Genomic DNA, 18,482 nt, shown 5'->3' with positions numbered 1-18,482 from the left:
TCCTGGAGCTGTTGGAGACCTGAGGAAATCTGGCTCTCCCAAGGAAGAGTGCAGTGTGTTGCCCTACACACAAAATACACAGAGTGACTGGGAAAGGTTTCCGGGCCTGGATGTCTCTTAGCAGCCCAGTGGAGCCTGCCGGTACTCGGTGTTTTTGCAGGGAATAGGTTGTCCACGAGTGATCCTCGGTGTCTTGAAAAGCTTACTAACCTTAAAAGAAAATAGACCTGAAAGGAATGCCTCAAGGAAACTGCTCCAAACTTAGCTTCGGCAGGGCTATTCAAGGCTTTACCTTGAGGAAAGGACTCACGTCATGTTTCCTTTTAGCTCTAGAGCGTCTCAGGAGAGGCTCCCACCCAGGCTATGGAAGCACCCTGTTGATGGAGAGAACACTCGTTCCCTTCCCAGAGCCCTGCCTACAGTGACTAGAGACCCGTCCTAAAACTGTTTTTTAGGTAGCTCCAAGGCACCATGAATGGAGCATTCAAAATGGGAAAGCAAGGCCTGTGCCATCAGGTCCGCGTTTCCAGCGAACATGCAGCCTACCTCCTTGTGATTTCTATCAAGTAACTGTACCCTCAAGCTACCCACTGGTCCCTTCCTTGAATAAAGTTTATTTGGCAGGGAGTTCTGCGTGTAGCCAACCGCCTCCCCCAAGGAGCGCTCTAGGTATGCTATGGCGCTTAGCTTCTTCTAGAACGATGCCGTGTAAGAGGCAGAATTGTGCTTTGTTTACAACAGAAACGCAAGCCGACTTTCTCCTGTAAGGATGGGGTCCTAAGCTATGACTTAGTGCAAGGAATGCGAAGCAGTTTTGCTTTCTCAGTGCCCTTCAGCCTAGGGCAATGAGGCAGATTTGCATGACGTGGAGGACATGAAAGAACACATTTCCTGGAGCCATAAGAGGGCTGAGGAAATCTAGCTCTCCCAAGGAAGAGTGCAGTGTGTTGCCCTACACTCAAAATACACAGAGTGACTGGGAAAGGTTTCCGGGCCTGGATGTTTCTTAGCAGCCCAGTGGAGCCTGCCTGTACTCGGTGTTTTTGCAGGGAATAGGGTGCCCAGGCGAGGTCCTCGCTGTCTTGAAAAGCTTACTAACCTTAACAGAAAACAGACCTGAAACTAATGCCTCAAGGAAACTGCTCCAAACATAGCTTCGGTAGGGCTATTCAAGGCTTTACCTTGAGGAAAGGACTCACGTCAAGTTTCCTTTTAGCTCTAGAGCGTCTCAGGAGAGGCTCCCACCCAGGCTATGAAAGCAACCTGCTGATGTAGAGAACACTCGTTCCCATCCCAGAGCCCTGCCTACAGTGACTAGAGAGCCGTCCTAAAACTGTTATTTAGGTATTTTCAAGGCAGCATGAATGGAGCATTCAAAATGGGAAAGCAAGGCTTGTGCCATCAGGTCCCCGTTTCCAGCGAACACGCAGCCTACGTCCTTGTGATTTCTACCAAGTAAATATACACTGTAGCTACACACTGGTCCCTTCCTTGAATAAACTTTATTTGGCACGGAGTTCTGCGTGTAGCCAACCGCCTCCCCCAAGGAGCGCTCTAGGTATGCTATCGCACTTGGTTTCTTCTAAAACCCTGTAGTGTAAGAGGAAGAACTGTGCTTTGGTTACAGCAGGAAGGCAAGCCGACTTTCTCCTGTAAGGATGGGGTCTTAAGGTGTGGCTTTGTAGAAGGAATGCGAATCAGTTTTGGTTTCTCAGTGCTGCTCAGCCTAGGGCAATGAGGCAGATTTGCATGACATGTAGGACGTGAGAGGACAAATTTCCTGGAGCTGTTGGAGACCTGAGGAAATCTGGCTCTCCCAAGGAAGAGTGCAGTGTGTTGCCCTACACACAAAATACACAGAGTGACTGGGAAAGGTTTCCGGGCCTGGATGTCTCTTAGCAGCCCAGTGGAGCCTGCCGGTACTCGGTGTTTTTGCAGGGAATAGGTTGTCCACGAGTGATCCTCGGTGTCTTGAAAAGCTTACTAACCTTAAAAGAAAATAGACCTGAAAGGAATGCCTCAAGGAAACTGCTCCAAACTTAGCTTCGGCAGGGCTATTCAAGGCTTTACCTTGAGGAAAGGACTCACGTCATGTTTCCTTTTAGCTCTAGAGCGTCTCAGGAGAGGCTCCCACCCAGGCTATGGAAGCACCCTGTTGATGGAGAGAACACTCGTTCCCTTCCCAGAGCCCTGCCTACAGTGACTAGAGACCCGTCCTAAAACTGTTTTTTAGGTAGCTCCAAGGCACCATGAATGGAGCATTCAAAATGGGAAAGCAAGGCCTGTGCCATCAGGTCCGCGTTTCCAGCGAACATGCAGCCTACCTCCTTGTGATTTCTACCAAGTAACTGTACCCTCAAGCTACCCACTGGTCCCTTCCTTGAATAAAGTTTATATGGCAGGGAGTTCTGCGTGTAGCCAACCGCCTCCCCCAAGGAGCGCTCTAGGTATGCTATGGCGCTTAGCTTCTTCTAGAACGATGCCGTGTAAGAGGCAGAATTGTGCTTTGTTTACAACAGAAACGCAAGCCAACTTTCTCCTGTAAGGATGGGGTCCTAAGCTATGACTTAGTGCAAGGAATGCGAAGCAGTTTTGCTTTCTCAGTGCCCTTCAGCCTAGGGCAATGAGGCAGATTTGCATGACGTGGAGGACATGAAAGAACACATTTCCTGGAGCCATAAGAGGGCTGAGGAAATCTAGCTCTCCCAAGGAAGAGTGCAGTGTGTTGCCCTACACTCAAAATACACAGAGTGACTGGGAAAGGTTTCCGGGCCTGGATGTTTCTTAGCAGCCCAGTGGAGCCTGCCTGTACTCGGTGTTTTTGCAGGGAATAGGGTGCCCAGGCGAGGTCCTCGCTGTCTTGAAAAGCTTACTAACCTTAAAAGAAAACAGACCTGAAACTAATGCCTCAAGGAAACTGCTCCAAACTTAGCTTCGGTAGGGCTATTCAAGGCTTTACCTTGAGGAAAGGACTCACGTCAAGTTTCCTTTTAGCTCTAGAGCGTCTCAGGAGAGGCTCCCACCCAGGCTATGAAAGCAACCTGCTGATGTAGAGAACACTCGTTCCCATCCCAGAGCCCTGCCTACAGTGACTAGAGAGCCGTCCTAAAACTGTTATTTAGGTATTTTCAAGGCAGCATGAATGGAGCATTCAAAATGGGAAAGCAAGGCTTGTGCCATCAGGTCCCCGTTTCCAGCGAACACGCAGCCTACGTCCTTGTGATTTCTACCAAGTAAATATACACTGTAGCTACACACTGGTCCCTTCCTTGAATAAACTTTATTTGGCACGGAGTTCTGCGTGTAGACAACCGCCTCCCCCAAGGCGCGCTCTAGTTATGCTATCGGGCATAGCTTCTTCTGAAACCCTGTAGTGTAAGAGGAAGAACTGTGCTTTGGTTACAGCAGGAACGCAATCCGACTTTCTCCTGTAAGTATGTGGTCTTAAGGTATGAATTTGTAGAAGGAATGCGAAGCACTTTTGGTTTCTCAGTGCCGCTCAGCCTAGGGCAATGAGGCAGATTTGCATGACATGTAGGACGTGAGAGAACACATTTCCTGGAGCTGTTGGAGAGCTGAGGAAATCTAGCTCTTCCAAGGAAGAGTGCAGTGTGTTGCCCTACACACAAAATACACAGAGTAACTGGGAAAGGTTTCCGGGCCTGGATATTTCTTAGTAGCCCAGTGGAGCCTGCCGTTACTCGGTGTACTTGCAGGGAATAGGGTGCCCACGCGAGGTCCTCGGTGTCTTGAAAAGCTTACTAACCTTAAAAGAAAACAGACCTGAAACTAATGCCTCAAGGAAACTGCTCCAAGCTTAGCTCTGGCAGGGCTATTCAAGGCTTTACCTTGAGGAAAGGACTCACGTCAAGTTTCCTTTTAGCTCTACAGCGTCTCAGGAGAGGCTCCCACTCAGGCTACGAAAGCAACCTGTTGATGTAGAGAACACTCGTTCCCTTCCCAGAGCCCTGCCTACAGTGACTAGAGACCCGTCCTAAAACTGTTATTTAGGTAGCTTCAAGGCAGCATGAATGGAGCATTCAAAATGGGAAAGCAAGGCTTGTGCCATCAGGTCCCCGTTTCCAGCGAACACACAGCCTACCTCCTTGTGATTTCTACCAAGTAAATATACACTCTGGCTACAAACTGGTCCCTTCCTTGAATAAAGTTTATTTGGCACGGAGATCTGCGTGTAGCCAACCGCCTCCCCCAAGGAGCGCTCTAGGTATGCTATCGCACTTGGTTTCTTCTAAAACCATGTAGTGTAAGAGGAAGAACTGTGCTTTGGTTACAGCAGGAAGGCAAGCCGACTTTCTCCTGTAAGGATGGGGTCTTAAGGTGTGGCTTTGTAGAAGGAATGCGAATCAGTTTTGGTTTCTCAGTGCTGCTCAGCCTAGGGCAATGAGGCAGATTTGCATGACATGTAGGACGTGAGAGGACAAATTTCCTGGAGCTGTTGGAGACCTGAGGAAATCTGGCTCTCCCAAGGAAGAGTGCAGTGTGTTGCCCTACACACAAAATACCCAGAGTGACTGGGAAAGGTTTCCGGGCCTGGATGTCTCTTAGCAGCCCAGTGGAGCCTGCCGGTACTCGGTGTTTTTGCAGGGAATAGGTTGTCCACGAGTGATCCTCGGTGTCTTGAAAAGCTTACTAACCTTAAAAGAAAATAGACCTGAAAGGAATGCCTCAAGGAAACTGCTCCAAACTTAGCTTCGGCAGGGCTATTCAAGGCTTTACCTTGAGGAAAGGAATCACGTCATGTTTCCTTTTAGCTCTAGAGCGTCTCAGGAGAGGCTCCCACCCAGGCTATGGAAGCACCCTGTTGATGGAGAGAACACTCGTTCCCTTCCCAGAGCCCTGCCTACAGTGACTAGAGACCCGTCCTAAAACTGTTTTTTAGGTAGCTCCAAGGCACCATGAATGGAGCATTCAAAATGGGAAAGCAAGGCCTGTGCCATCAGGTCCGCGTTTCCAGCGAACATGCAGCCTACCTCCTTGTGATTTCTACCAAGTAACTGTACCCTCAAGCTACCCACTGGTCCCTTCCTTGAATAAAGTTTATTTGGCACGGAGTTCTGCGTGTAGCCAACCGCCTCCCCCAAGGAGCGCTCTAGGTATGCTATCGCGCTTAGCTTCTTCTAGAACGATGCCGTGTAAGAGGCAGAATTGTGCTTTGTTTACAACAGAAACGCAAGCCGACTTTCTCCTGTAAGGATGGGGTCCTAAGCTATGACTTAGTGCAAGGAATGCGAAGCAGTTTTGCTTTCTCAGTGCCCTTCAGCCTAGGGCAATGAGGCAGATTTGCATGACGTGGAGGACATGAAAGAACACATTTCCTGGAGCCATAAGAGGGCTGAGGAAATCTAGCTCTCCCAAGGAAGAGTGCAGTGTGTTGCCCTACACTCAAAATACACAGAGTGACTGGGAAAGGTTTCCGGGCCTGGATGTTTCTTAGCAGCCCAGTGGAGCCTGCCTGTACTCGGTGTTTTTGCAGGGAATAGGGTGCCCAGGCGAGGTCCTCGCTGTCTTGAAAAGCTTACTAACCTTAACAGAAAACAGACCTGAAACTAATGCCTCAAGGAAACTGCTCCAAACTTAGCTTCGGTAGGGCTATTCAAGGCTTTACCTTGAGGAAAGGACTCACGTCAAGTTTCCTTTTAGCTCTAGAGCGTCTCAGGAGAGGCTCCCACCCAGGCTATGAAAGCAACCTGCTGATGTAGAGAACACTCGTTCCCATCCCAGAGCCCTGCCTACAGTGACTAGAGAGCCGTCCTAAAACTGTTATTTAGGTAGCTTCAAGGCAGCATGAATGGAGCATTCAAAATTGGAAAGCAAGGCTTGTGCCATCCAGATCCCGTTTCCAGCGGACACGCAGCTTACCTCCTTGTGATTTCTACCAAGTAACTGTACCCTCAAGCTACCCACTGGTCCCTTCCTTGAATAAAGTTTATTTGGCACGGAGTTCTGCGTGTAGCCACCCGCCTCCCCCAAGGAGCGCTCTAGGTATGCTATCGCGCTTAGCTTCTTCTAAAACCCTGCCGTGTAAGAGGAAGAACTGTGCTTTGGTTACAGCAGGAACACAAGCCGACATTCTCCTGTAAGGATGGGGTCTTAAGGTATGACTTTGTGGAAGGAATGAGAAGCAGTTTTGGTTTCTCAGTGCCGTTCATCCTAGGGCAATGAGGCAGATTTGCATGACGTGGAGAACATGAGACAACGCATTTCCTGGAGCCATAAGAGTGCTGAGGAAATCTGGCTCTCCCAAGGAAGAGTGCAGTGTGTTGCCCTACACTCAAAATACACAGAGTGACTGGGAAAGGTTTCCGGGCCTGGATGTTTCTTAGCAGCCCAGTGGAGCCTGCCGGTACTCGGTGTTCTGGCAGGGAAGAGGGTGCCCACGCGAGGTCCTCGGGGTCTTGAAAAGCTTCCTAACCTTAAAAGAAAACAGACCTGAAACTAATGCCTCAAGGAAACTGCTCCAAGCTTAGCTTCGGCAGGGCTATTCAAGGCTTTACCTTGAGGAAAGGACTCACGTCAAGTTTCCTTTTAGCTCTAGAGCGTCTCAGGAGAGCCTCCCACCCAGGCTATGAAAGCAACCTGCTGATGTAGAGAACACTCGTTCCCATCCCAGAGCCCTGCCTACAGTGACTAGAGAGCCGTCCTAAAACTGTTATTTAGGTATTTTCAAGGCAGCATGAATGGAGCATTCAAAATGGGAAAGCAAGGCTTGTGCCATCAGGTCCCCGTTTCCAGCGAACACGCAGCCTACGTCCTTGTGATTTCTACCAAGTAAATATACACTGTAGCTACACACTGGTCCCTTCCTTGAATAAACTTTATTTGGCACGGAGTTCTGCGTGTAGACAACCGCCTCCCCCAAGGCGCGCTCTAGGTATGCTATCGGGCATAGCTTCTTCTGAAACCCTGTAGTGTAAGAGGAAGAACTGTGCTTTGGTTACAGCAGGAACGCAATCCGACTTTCTCCTGTAAGTATGTGGTCTTAAGGTATGAATTTGTAGAAGGAATGCGAAGCACTTTTGGTTTCTCAGTGCCGCTCAGCCTAGGGCAATGAGGCAGATTTGCATGACATGTAGGACGTGAGAGAACACATTTCCTGGAGCTGTTGGAGAGCTGAGGAAATCTAGCTCTTCCAAGGAAGAGTGCAGTGTGTTGCCCTACACACAAAATACACAGAGTAACTGGGAAAGGTTTCCGGGCCTGGATGTCTCTTAGCAGCCCAGTGGAGCCTGCCGGTACTCGGTGTTTTTGCAGGGAATAGGTTGTCCACGAGTGATCCTCGGTGTCTTGAAAAGCTTACTAACCTTAAAAGAAAATAGACCTGAAAGGAATGCCTCAGGGAAACTGCTCCAAACTTAGCTTCGGCAGGGCTATTCAAGGCTTTACCTTGAGGAAAGGACTCACGTCATGTTTCCTTTTAGCTCTAGAGCGTCTCAGGAGAGGCTCCCACCCAGGCTATGGAAGCACCCTGTTAATGGAGAGAACACTCGTTCCCTTCCCAGAGCCCTGCCTACAGTGACTAGAGACCCGTCCTAAAATTGTTTTTTAGGTAGCTCCAAGGCACCATGAATGGAGCATTCAAAGTCGGAAAGCAAGGCCTGTGCCATCAGGTCCGCGTTTCCAGCGAACATGCAGCCTACCTCCTTGTGATTTCTACCAAGTAACTGTACCCTCAAGCTACCCACTGGTCCCTTCCTTGAATAAAGTTTATTTGGCACGGAGTTCTGCGTGTAGCCAACCGCCTCCCCCAAGGAGCGCTCTAGGTATGCTATCGCGCTTAGCTTCTTCTAGAACGATGCCGTGTAAGAGGCAGAATTGTGCTTTGTTTACAACAGAAACGCAAGCCGACTTTCTCCTGTAAGGATGGGGTCCTAAGCTATGACTTAGTGCAAGGAATGCGAAGCAGTTTTGCTTTCTCAGTGCCCTTCAGCCTAGGGCAATGAGGCAGATTTGCATGACGTGGAGGACATGAAAGAACACATTTCCTGGAGCCATAAGAGGGCTGAGGAAATCTAGCTCTCCCAAGGAAGAGTGCAGTGTGTTGCCCTACACACAAAATACACAGAGTGACTGGGAAAGGTTTCCGGGCCTGGATGTTTCTTAGCAGCCCAGTGGAGCCTGCCTGTACTCGGTGTTTTTGCAGGGAATAGGGTGCCCAGGCGAGGTCCTCGCTGTCTTGAAAAGCTTACTAACCTTAACAGAAAACAGACCTGAAACTAATGCCTCAAGGAAACTGCTCCAAACTTAGCTTCCGCAGGGCTATTCAAGGCTTTACCTTGAGGAAAGGACTCACGTCAAGTTTCCTTTTAGCTCTAGAGCGTCTCAGGAGAGGCTCCCACCCAGGCTATGAAAGCAACCTGCTGATGTAGAGAACACTCGTTCCCATCCCAGAGCCCTGCCTACAGTGACTAGAGAGCCGTCCTAAAACTGTTATTTAGGTATTTTCAAGGCAGCATGAATGGAGCATTCAAAATGGGAAAGCAAGGCTTGTGCCATCAGGTCCCCGTTTCCAGCGAACACGCAGCCTACGTCCTTGTGATTTCTACCAAGTAAATATACACTGTAGCTACACACTGGTCCCTTCCTTGAATAAACTTTATTTGGCACGGAGTTCTGCGTGTAGACAACCGCCTCCCCCAAGGCGCGCTCTAGGTATGCTATCGGGCATAGCTTCTTCTGAAACCCTGTAGTGTAAGAGGAAGAACTGTGCTTTGGTTACAGCAGGAACGCAATCCGACTTTCTCCTGTAAGTATGTGGTCTTAAGGTATGAATTTGTAGAAGGAATGCGAAGCACTTTTGGTTTCTCAGTGCCGCTCAGCCTAGGGCAATGAGGCAGATTTGCATGACATGTAGGACGTGAGAGAACACATTTCCTGGAGCTGTTGGAGAGCTGAGGAAATCTAGCTCTTCCAAGGAAGAGTGCAGTGTGTTGCCCTACACACAAAATACACAGAGTAACTGGGAAAGGTTTCCGGGCCTGGATATTTCTTAGTAGCCCAGTGGAGCCTGCCGTTACTCGGTGTACTTGCAGGGAATAGGGTGCCCACGCGAGGTCCTCGGTGTCTTGAAAAGCTTACTAACCTTAAAAGAAAACAGACCTGAAACTAATGCCTCAAGGAAACTGCTCCAAGCTTAGCTCTGGCAGGGCTATTCAAGGCTTTACCTTGAGGAAAGGACTCACGTCAAGTTTCCTTTTAGCTCTACAGCGTCTCAGGAGAGGCTCCCACTCAGGCTACGAAAGCAACCTGTTGATGTAGAGAACACTCGTTCCCTTCCCAGAGCCCTGCCTACAGTGACTAGAGACCCGTCCTAAAACTGTTATTTAGGTAGCTTCAAGGCAGCATGAATGGAGCATTCAAAATGGGAAAGCAAGGCTTGTGCCATCAGGTCCCCGTTTCCAGCGAACACACAGCCTACCTCCTTGTGATTTCTACCAAGTAAATATACACTCTGGCTACAAACTGGTCCCTTCCTTGAATAAAGTTTATTTGGCACGGAGTTCTGCGTGTAGCCAACCGCCTCCCCCAAGGAGCGCTCTAGGTATGCTATCGCACTTGGTTTCTTCTAAAACCCTGTAGTGTAAGAGGAAGAACTGTGCTTTGGTTACAGCAGGAAGGCAAGCCGACTTTCTCCTGTAAGGATGGGGTCTTAAGGTGTGGCTTTGTAGAAGGAATGCGAATCAGTTTTGGTTTCTCAGTGCTGCTCAGCCTAGGGCAATGAGGCAGATTTGCATGACATGTAGGACGTGAGAGGACAAATTTCCTGGAGCTGTTGGAGACCTGAGGAAATCTGGCTCTCCCAAGGAAGAGTGCAGTGTGTTGCCCTACACACAAAATACCCAGAGTGACTGGGAAAGGTTTCCGGGCCTGGATGTCTCTTAGCAGCCCAGTGGAGCCTGCCGGTACTCGGTGTTTTTGCAGGGAATAGGTTGTCCACGAGTGATCCTCGGTGTCTTGAAAAGCTTACTAACCTTAAAAGAAAATAGACCTGAAAGGAATGCCTCAAGGAAACTGCTCCAAACTTAGCTTCGGCAGGGCTATTCAAGGCTTTACCTTGAGGAAAGGACTCACGTCATGTTTCCTTTTAGCTCTAGAGCGTCTCAGGAGAGGCTCCCACCCAGGCTATGGAAGCACCCTGTTGATGGAGAGAACACTCGTTCCCTTCCCAGAGCCCTGCCTACAGTGACTAGAGACCCGTCCTAAAACTGTTTTTTAGGTAGCTCCAAGGCACCATGAATGGAGCATTCAAAATGGGAAAGCAAGGCCTGTGCCATCAGATCCGCGTTTCCAGCGAACATGCAGCCTACCTCCTTGTGATTTCTACCAAGTAACTGTACCCTCAAGCTACCCACTGGTCCCTTCCTTGAATAAAGTTTATTTGGCAGGGAGTTCTGCGTGTAGCCAACCGCCTCCCCCAAGGAGCGCTCTAGGTATGCTATCGCGCTTAGCTTCTTCTAGAACGATGCCGTGTAAGAGGCAGAATTGTGCTTTGTTTACAACAGAAACGCAAGCCGACTTTCTCCTGTAAGGATGGGGTCCTAAGCTATGACTTAGTGCAAGGAATGCGAAGCAGTTTTGCTTTCTCAGTGCCCTTCAGCCTAGGGCAATGAGGCAGATTTGCATGACGTGGAGGACATGAAAGAACACATTTCCTGGAGCCATAAGAGGGCTGAGGAAATCTAGCTCTCCCAAGGAAGAGTGCAGTGTGTTGCCCTACACTCAAAATACACAGAGTGACTGGGAAAGGTTTCCGGGCCTGGATGTTTCTTAGCAGCCCAGTGGAGCCTGCCTGTACTCGGTGTTTTTGCAGGGAATAGGGTGCCCAGGCGAGGTCCTCGCTGTCTTGAAAAGCTTACTAACCTTAACAGAAAACAGACCTGAAACTAATGCCTCAAGGAAACTGCTCCAAACTTAGCTTCGGTAGGGCTATTCAAGGCTTTACCTTGAGGAAAGGACTCACGTCAAGTTTCCTTTTAGCTCTAGAGCGTCTCAGGAGAGGCTCCCACCCAGGCTATGAAAGCAACCTGCTGATGTAGAGAACACTCGTTCCCATCCCAGAGCCCTGCCTACAGTGACTAGAGAGCCGTCCTAAAACTGTTATTTAGGTAGCTTCAAGGCAGCATGAATGGAGCATTCAAAATTGGAAAGCAAGGCTTGTGCCATCCAGATCCCGTTTCCAGCGGACACGCAGCTTACCTCCTTGTGATTTCTACCAAGTAACTGTACCCTCAAGCTACCCACTGGTCCCTTCCTTGAATAAAGTTTATTTGGCACGGAGTTCTGCGTGTAGCCACCCGCCTCCCCCAAGGAGCGCTCTAGGTATGCTATCGCGCTTAGCTTCTTCTAAAACCCTGCCGTGTAAGAGGAAGAACTGTGCTTTGGTTACAGCAGGAACGCAAGCCGACATTCTCCTGTAAGGATGGGGTCTTAAGGTATGACTTTGTGGAAGGAATGAGAAGCAGTTTTGGTTTCTCAGTGCCGTTCAGCCTAGGGCAATGAGGCAGATTTGCATGACGTGGAGAACATGAGACAACGCATTTCCTGGAGCCATAAGAGTGCTGAGGAAATCTGGCTCTCCCAAGGAAGAGTGCAGTGTGTTGCCCTACACTCAAAATACACAGAGTGACTGGGAAATGTTTCTGGGACTGGATGTTTCTTAGCAGCCAAGTGGAGCCTGCCGTTACTCGGTGTTCTGGCAGGGAAGAGGGTGCCCACGCGAGGTCCTCGGGGTCTTGAAAAGCTTCCTAACCTTAAAAGAAAACAGACCTGAAACTAATGCCTCAAGGAAACTGCTCCAAGCTTAGCTTCGGCAGGGCTATTCAAGGCTTTACCTTGAGGAAAGGACTCACGTCAAGTTTCCTTTTAGCTCTAGAGCGTCTCAGGAGAGCCTCCCACCCAGGCTATGAAAGCAACCTGCTGATGTAGAGAACACTCGTTCCCATCCCAGAGCCCTGCCTACAGTGACTAGAGAGCCGTCCTAAAACTGTTATTTAGGTATTTTCAAGGCAGCATGAATGGAGCATTCAAAATGGGAAAGCAAGGCTTGTGCCATCAGGTCCCCGTTTCCAGCGAACACGCAGCCTACGTCCTTGTGATTTCTACCAAGTAAATATACACTGTAGCTACACACTGGTCCCTTCCTTGAATAAACTTTATTTGGCACGGAGTTCTGCGTGTAGACAACCGCCTCCCCCAAGGCGCGCTCTAGGTATGCTATCGGGCATAGCTTCTTCTGAAACCCTGTAGTGTAAGAGGAAGAACTGTGCTTTGGTTACAGCAGGAACGCAATCCGACTTTCTCCTGTAAGTATGTGGTCTTAAGGTATGAATTTGTAGAAGGAATGCGAAGCACTTTTGGTTTCTCAGTGCCGCTCAGCCTAGGGCAATGAGGCAGATTTGCATGACATGTAGGACGTGAGAGAACACATTTCCTGGAGCTGTTGGAGAGCTGAGGAAATCTAGCTCTTCCAAGGAAGAGTGCAGTGTGTTGCCCTACACACAAAATACACAGAGTAACTGGGAAAGGTTTCCGGGCCTGGATGTCTCTTAGCAGCCCAGTGGAGCCTGCCGGTACTCGGTGTTTTTGCAGGGAATAGGTTGTCCACGAGTGATCCTCGGTGTCTTGAAAAGCTTACTAACCTTAAAAGAAAATAGACCTGAAAGGAATGCCTCAGGGAAACTGCTCCAAACTTAGCTTCGGCAGGGCTATTCAAGGCTTTACCTTGAGGAAAGGACTCACGTCATGTTTCCTTTTAGCTCTAGAGCGTCTCAGGAGAGGCTCCCACCCAGGCTATGGAAGCACCCTGTTAATGGAGAGAACACTCGTTCCCTTCCCAGAGCCCTGCCTACAGTGACTAGAGACCCGTCCTAAAATTGTTTTTTAGGTAGCTCCAAGGCACCATGAATGGAGCATTCAAAGTGGGAAAGCAAGGCCTGTGCCATCAGGTCCGCGTTTCCAGCGAACATGCAGCCTACCTCCTTGTGATTTCTACCAAGTAACTGTACCCTCAAGCTACCCACTGGTCCCTTCCTTGAATAAAGTTTATTTGGCACGGAGTTCTGCGTGTAGCCAACCGCCTCCCCCAAGGAGCGCTCTAGGTATGCTATCGCGCTTAGCTTCTTCTAGAACGATGCCGTGTAAGAGGCAGAATTGTGCTTTGTTTACAACAGAAACGCAAGCCGACTTTCTCCTGTAAGGATGGGGTCCTAAGCTATGACTTAGTGCAAGGAATGCGAAGCAGTTTTGCTTTCTCAGTGCCCTTCAGCCTAGGGCAATGAGGCAGATTTGCATGACGTGGAGGACATGAAAGAACACATTTCCTGGAGCCATAAGAGGGCTGAGGAAATCTAGCTCTCCCAAGGAAGAGTGCAGTGTGTTGCCCTACACACAAAATACACAGAGTGACTGGGAAAGGTTTCCGGGCCTGGATGTTTCTTAGCAGCCCAGTGGAGCCTGCCTGTACTCGGTGTTTTTGCAGGGAATAGGGTGCCCAGGCGAGGTCCTCGCTGTCTTGAAAAGCTTACTAACCTTAACAGAAAACAGACCTGAAACTAATGCCTCAAGGAAACTGCTCCAAACTTAGCTTCCGCAGGGCTATTCAAGGCTTTACCTTGAGGAAAGGACTCACGTCAAGTTTCCTTTTAGCTCTAGAGCGTCTCAGGAGAGGCTCCCACCCAGGCTATGAAAGCAACCTGCTGATGTAGAGAACACTCGTTCCCATCCCAGAGCCCTGCCTACAGTGACTAGAGAGCCGTCCTAAAACTGTTATTTAGGTATTTTCAAGGCAGCATGAATGGAGCATTCAAAATGGGAAAGCAAGGCTTGTGCCATCAGGTCCCCGTTTCCAGCGAACACGCAGCCTACGTCCTTGTGATTTCTACCAAGTAAATATACACTGTAGCTACACACTGGTCCCTTCCTTGAATAAACTTTATTTGGCACGGAGTTCTGCGTGTAGACAACCGCCTCCCCCAAGGCGCGCTCTAGTTATGCTATCGGGCATAGCTTCTTCTGAAACCCTGTAGTGTAAGAGGAAGAACTGTGCTTTGGTTACAGCAGGAACGCAATCCGACTTTCTCCTGTAAGTATGTGGTCTTAAGGTATGAATTTGTAGAAGGAATGCGAAGCACTTTTGGTTTCTCAGTGCCGCTCAGCCTAGGGCAATGAGGCAGATTTGCATGACATGTAGGACGTGAGAGAACACATTTCCTGGAGCTGTTGGAGAGCTGAGGAAATCTAGCTCTTCCAAGGAAGAGTGCAGTGTGTTGCCCTACACACAAAATACACAGAGTAACTGGGAAAGGTTTCCGGGCCTGGATATTTCTTAGTAGCCCAGTGGAGCCTGCCGTTACTCGGTGTACTTGCAGGGAATAGGGTGCCCACGCGAGGTCCTCGGTGTCTTGAAAAGCTTACTAACCTTAAAAGAAAACAGACCTGAAACTAATGCCTCAAGGAAACTGCTCCAAGCTTAGCTCTGGCAGGGCTATTCAAGGCTTTACCTTGAGGAAAGGACTCACGTCAAGTTTCCTTTTAGCTCTACAGCGTCTCAGGAGAGGCTCCCACTCAGGCTACGAAAGCAACCTGTTGATGTAGAGAACACTCGTTCCCTTCCCAGAGCCCTGCCTACAGTGACTAGAGACCCGTCCTAAAACTGTTATTTAGGTAGCTTCAAGGCAGCATGAATGGAGCATTCAAAATGGGAAAGCAAGGCTTGTGCCATCAGGTCCCCGTTTCCAGCGAACACACAGCCTACCTCCTTGTGATTTCTACCAAGTAAATATACACTCTGGCTACAAACTGGTCCCTTCCTTGAATAAAGTTTATTTGGCACGGAGTTCTGCGTGTAGCCAACCGCCTCCCCCAAGGAGCGCTCTAGGTATGCTATCGCACTTGGTTTCTTCTAAAACCCTGTAGTGTAAGAGGAAGAACTGTGCTTTGGTTACAGCAGGAAGGCAAGCCGACTTTCTCCTGTAAGGATGGGGTCTTAAGGTGTGGCTTTGTAGAAGGAATGCGAATCAGTTTTGGTTTCTCAGTGCTGCTCAGCCTAGGGCAATGAGGCAGATTTGCATGACATGTAGGACGTGAGAGGACAAATTTCCTGGAGCTGTTGGAGACCTGAGGAAATCTGGCTCTCCCAAGGAAGAGTGCAGTGTGTTGCCCTACACACAAAATACCCAGAGTGACTGGGAAAGGTTTCCGGGCCTGGATGTCTCTTAGCAGCCCAGTGGAGCCAGCCGGTACTCGGTGTTTTTGCAGGGAATAGGTTGTCCACGAGTGATCCTCGGTGTCTTGAAAAGCTTACTAACCTTAAAAGAAAATAGACCTGAAAGGAATGCCTCAAGGAAACTGCTCCAAACTTAGCTTCGGCAGGGCTATTCAAGGCTTTACCTTGAGGAAAGGACTCACGTCATGTTTCCTTTTAGCTCTAGAGCGTCTCAGGAGAGGCTCCCACCCAGGCTATGGAAGCACCCTGTTGATGGAGAGAACACTCGTTCCCTTCCCAGAGCCCTGCCTACAGTGACTAGAGACCCGTCCTAAAACTGTTTTTTAGGTAGCTCCAAGGCACCATGAAGGGAGCATTCAAAATGGGAAAGCAAGGCTTGTGCCATCAGGTCCGCGTTTCCAGCGAACATGCAGCCTACCTCCTTGTGATTTCTACCAAGTAACTGTACCCTCAAGCTACCCACTGGTCCCTTCCTTGAATAAAGTTTATTTGGCAGGGAGTTCTGCGTGTAGCCAACCGCCTCCCCCAAGGAGCGCTCTAGGTATGCTATCGCGCTTAGCTTCTTCTAGAACGATTCCGTGTAAGAGGCAGAATTGTGCTTTGTTTACAACAGAAACGCAAGCCGACTTTCTCCTGTAAGGATGGGGTCCTAAGCTATGACTTAGTGCAAGGAATGCGAAGCAGTTTTGCTTTCTCAGTGCCCTTCAGCCTAGGGCAATGAGGCAGATTTGCATGACGTGGAGGACATGAAAGAACACATTTCCTGGAGCCATAAGAGGGCTGAGGAAATCTAGCTCTCCCAAGGAAGAGTGCAGTGTGTTGCCCTACACTCAAAATACACAGAGTGACTGGGAAAGGTTTCCGGGCCTGGATGTTTCTTAGCAGCCCAGTGGAGCCTGCCTGTACTCGGTGTTTTTGCAGGGAATAGGGTGCCCAGGCGAGGTCCTCGCTGTCTTGAAAAGCTTACTAACCTTAACAGAAAACAGACCTGAAACTAATGCCTCAAGGAAAGTGCTCCAAACTTAGCTTCGGTAGGGCTATTCAAGGCTTTACCTTGAGGAAAGGACTCACGTCAAGTTTCCTTTTAGCTCTAGAGCGTCTCAGGAGAGGCTCCCACCCAGGCTATGAAAGCAACCTGCTGATGTAGAGAACACTCGTTCCCATCCCAGAGCCCTGCCTACAGTGACTAGAGAGCCGTCCTAAAACTGTTATTTAGGTATTTTCAAGGCAGCATGAATGGAGCATTCAAAATGGGAAAGCAAGGCTTGTGCCATCAGGTCCCCGTTTCCAGCGAACACGCAGCCTACGTCCTTGTGATTTCTACCAAGTAAATATACACTGTAGCTACACACTGGTCCCTTCCTTGAATAAACTTTATTTGGCACGGAGTTCTGCGTGTAGACAACCGCCTCCCCCAAGGCGCGCTCTAGGTATGCTATCGGGCATAGCTTCTTCTGAAACCCTGTAGTGTAAGAGGAAGAACTGTGCTTTGGTTACAGCAGGAACGCAATCCGACTTTCTCCTGTAAGTATGTGGTCTTAAGGTATGAATTTGTAGAAGGAATGCGAAGCACTTTTGGTTTCTCAGGGCCGCTCAGCCTAGGGCAATGAGGCAGATTTGCATGACATGTAGGACGTGAGAGAACACATTTCCTGGAGCTGTTGGAGAGCTGAGGAAATCTAGCTCTTCCAAGGAAGAGTGCAGTTTGTTGCCCTACACACAAAATACACAGAGTAACTGGGAAAGGTTTCCGGGCCTGGATATTTCTTAGTAGCCCAGTGGAGCCTGCCGTTACTCGGTGTACTTGCAGGGAATAGGGTGCCCACGCGAGGTCCTCGGTGTCTTGAAAAGCTTACTAACCTTAAAAGAAAACAGACCTGAAACTAATGCCTCAAGGAAACTGCTCCAAGCTTAGCTCTGGCAGGGCTATTCAAGGCTTTACCTTGAGGAAAGGACTCACGTCAAGTTTCCTTTTAGCTCTACAGCGTCTCAGGAGAGGCTCCCACTCAGGCTACGAAAGCAACCTGTTGATGTAGAGAACACTCGTTCCCTTCCCAGAGCCCTGCCTACAGTGACTAGAGACCCGTCCTAAAACTGTTATTTAGGTAGCTTCAAGGCAGCATGAATGGAGCATTCAAAATGGGAAAGCAAGGCTTGTGCCATCAGGTCCCCGTTTCCAGCGAACACACAGCCTACCTCCTTGTGATTTCTACCAAGTAAATATACACTCTGGCTACAAACTGGTCCCTTCCTTGAATAAAGTTTATTTGGCACGGAGTTCTGCGTGTAGCCAACCGCCTCCCCCAAGGAGCGCTCTAGGTATGCTATCGCACTTGGTTTCTTCTAAAACCCTGTAGTGTAAGAGGAAGAACTGTGCTTTGGTTACAGCAGGAAGGCAAGCCGACTTTCTCTTGTAAGGATGGGGTCTTAAGCTGTGGCTTTGTAGAAGGAATGCGAATCAGTTTTGGTTTCTCAGTGCTGCTCAGCCTAGGGCAATGAGGCAGATTTGCATGACATGTAGGACGTGAGAGGACAAATTTCCTGGAGCTGTTGGAGACCTGAGGAAATCTGGCTCTCCCAAGGAAGAGTGCAGTGTGTTGCCCTACACACAAAATACCCAGAGTGACTGGGAAAGGTTTCCGGGCCTGGATGTCTCTTAGCAGCCCAGTGGAGCCTGCCGGTACTCGGTGTTTTTGCAGGGAATAGGTTGTCCACGAGTGATCCTCGGTGTCTTGAAAAGCTTACTAACCTTAAAAGAAAATAGACCTGAAAGGAATGCCTCAAGGAAACTGCTCCAAACTTAGCTTCGGCAGGGCTATTCAAGGCTTTACCTTGAGGAAAGGACTCACGTCATGTTTCCTTTTAGCTCTAGAGCGTCTCAGGAGAGGCTCCCACCCAGGCTATGGAAGCACCCTGTTGATGGAGAGAACACTCGTTCCCTTCCCAGAGCCCTGCCTACAGTGACTAGAGACCCGTCCTAAAACTGTTTTTTAGGTAGCTCCAAGGAACCATGAATGGAGCATTCAAAATGGGAAAGCAAGGCCTGTGCCATCAGGTCCGCGTTTCCAGCGAACATGCAGCCTACCTCCTTGTGATTTCTACCAAGTAACTGTACCCTCAAGCTACCCACTGGTCCCTTCCTTGAATAAAGTTTATTTGGCAGGGAGTTCTGCGTGTAGCCAACCGCCTCCCCCAAGGAGCGCTCTAGGTATGCTATGGCGCTTAGCTTCTTCTAGAACGA

This window comes from Eschrichtius robustus, chromosome 17 (assembly GCF_028021215.1).
Source record: "Eschrichtius robustus isolate mEscRob2 chromosome 17, mEscRob2.pri, whole genome shotgun sequence".
In the NCBI taxonomy this organism is placed as follows: domain Eukaryota; kingdom Metazoa; phylum Chordata; class Mammalia; order Artiodactyla; family Eschrichtiidae; genus Eschrichtius; species Eschrichtius robustus.
Note: the sequence above shows the minus strand (reverse complement) of the source record.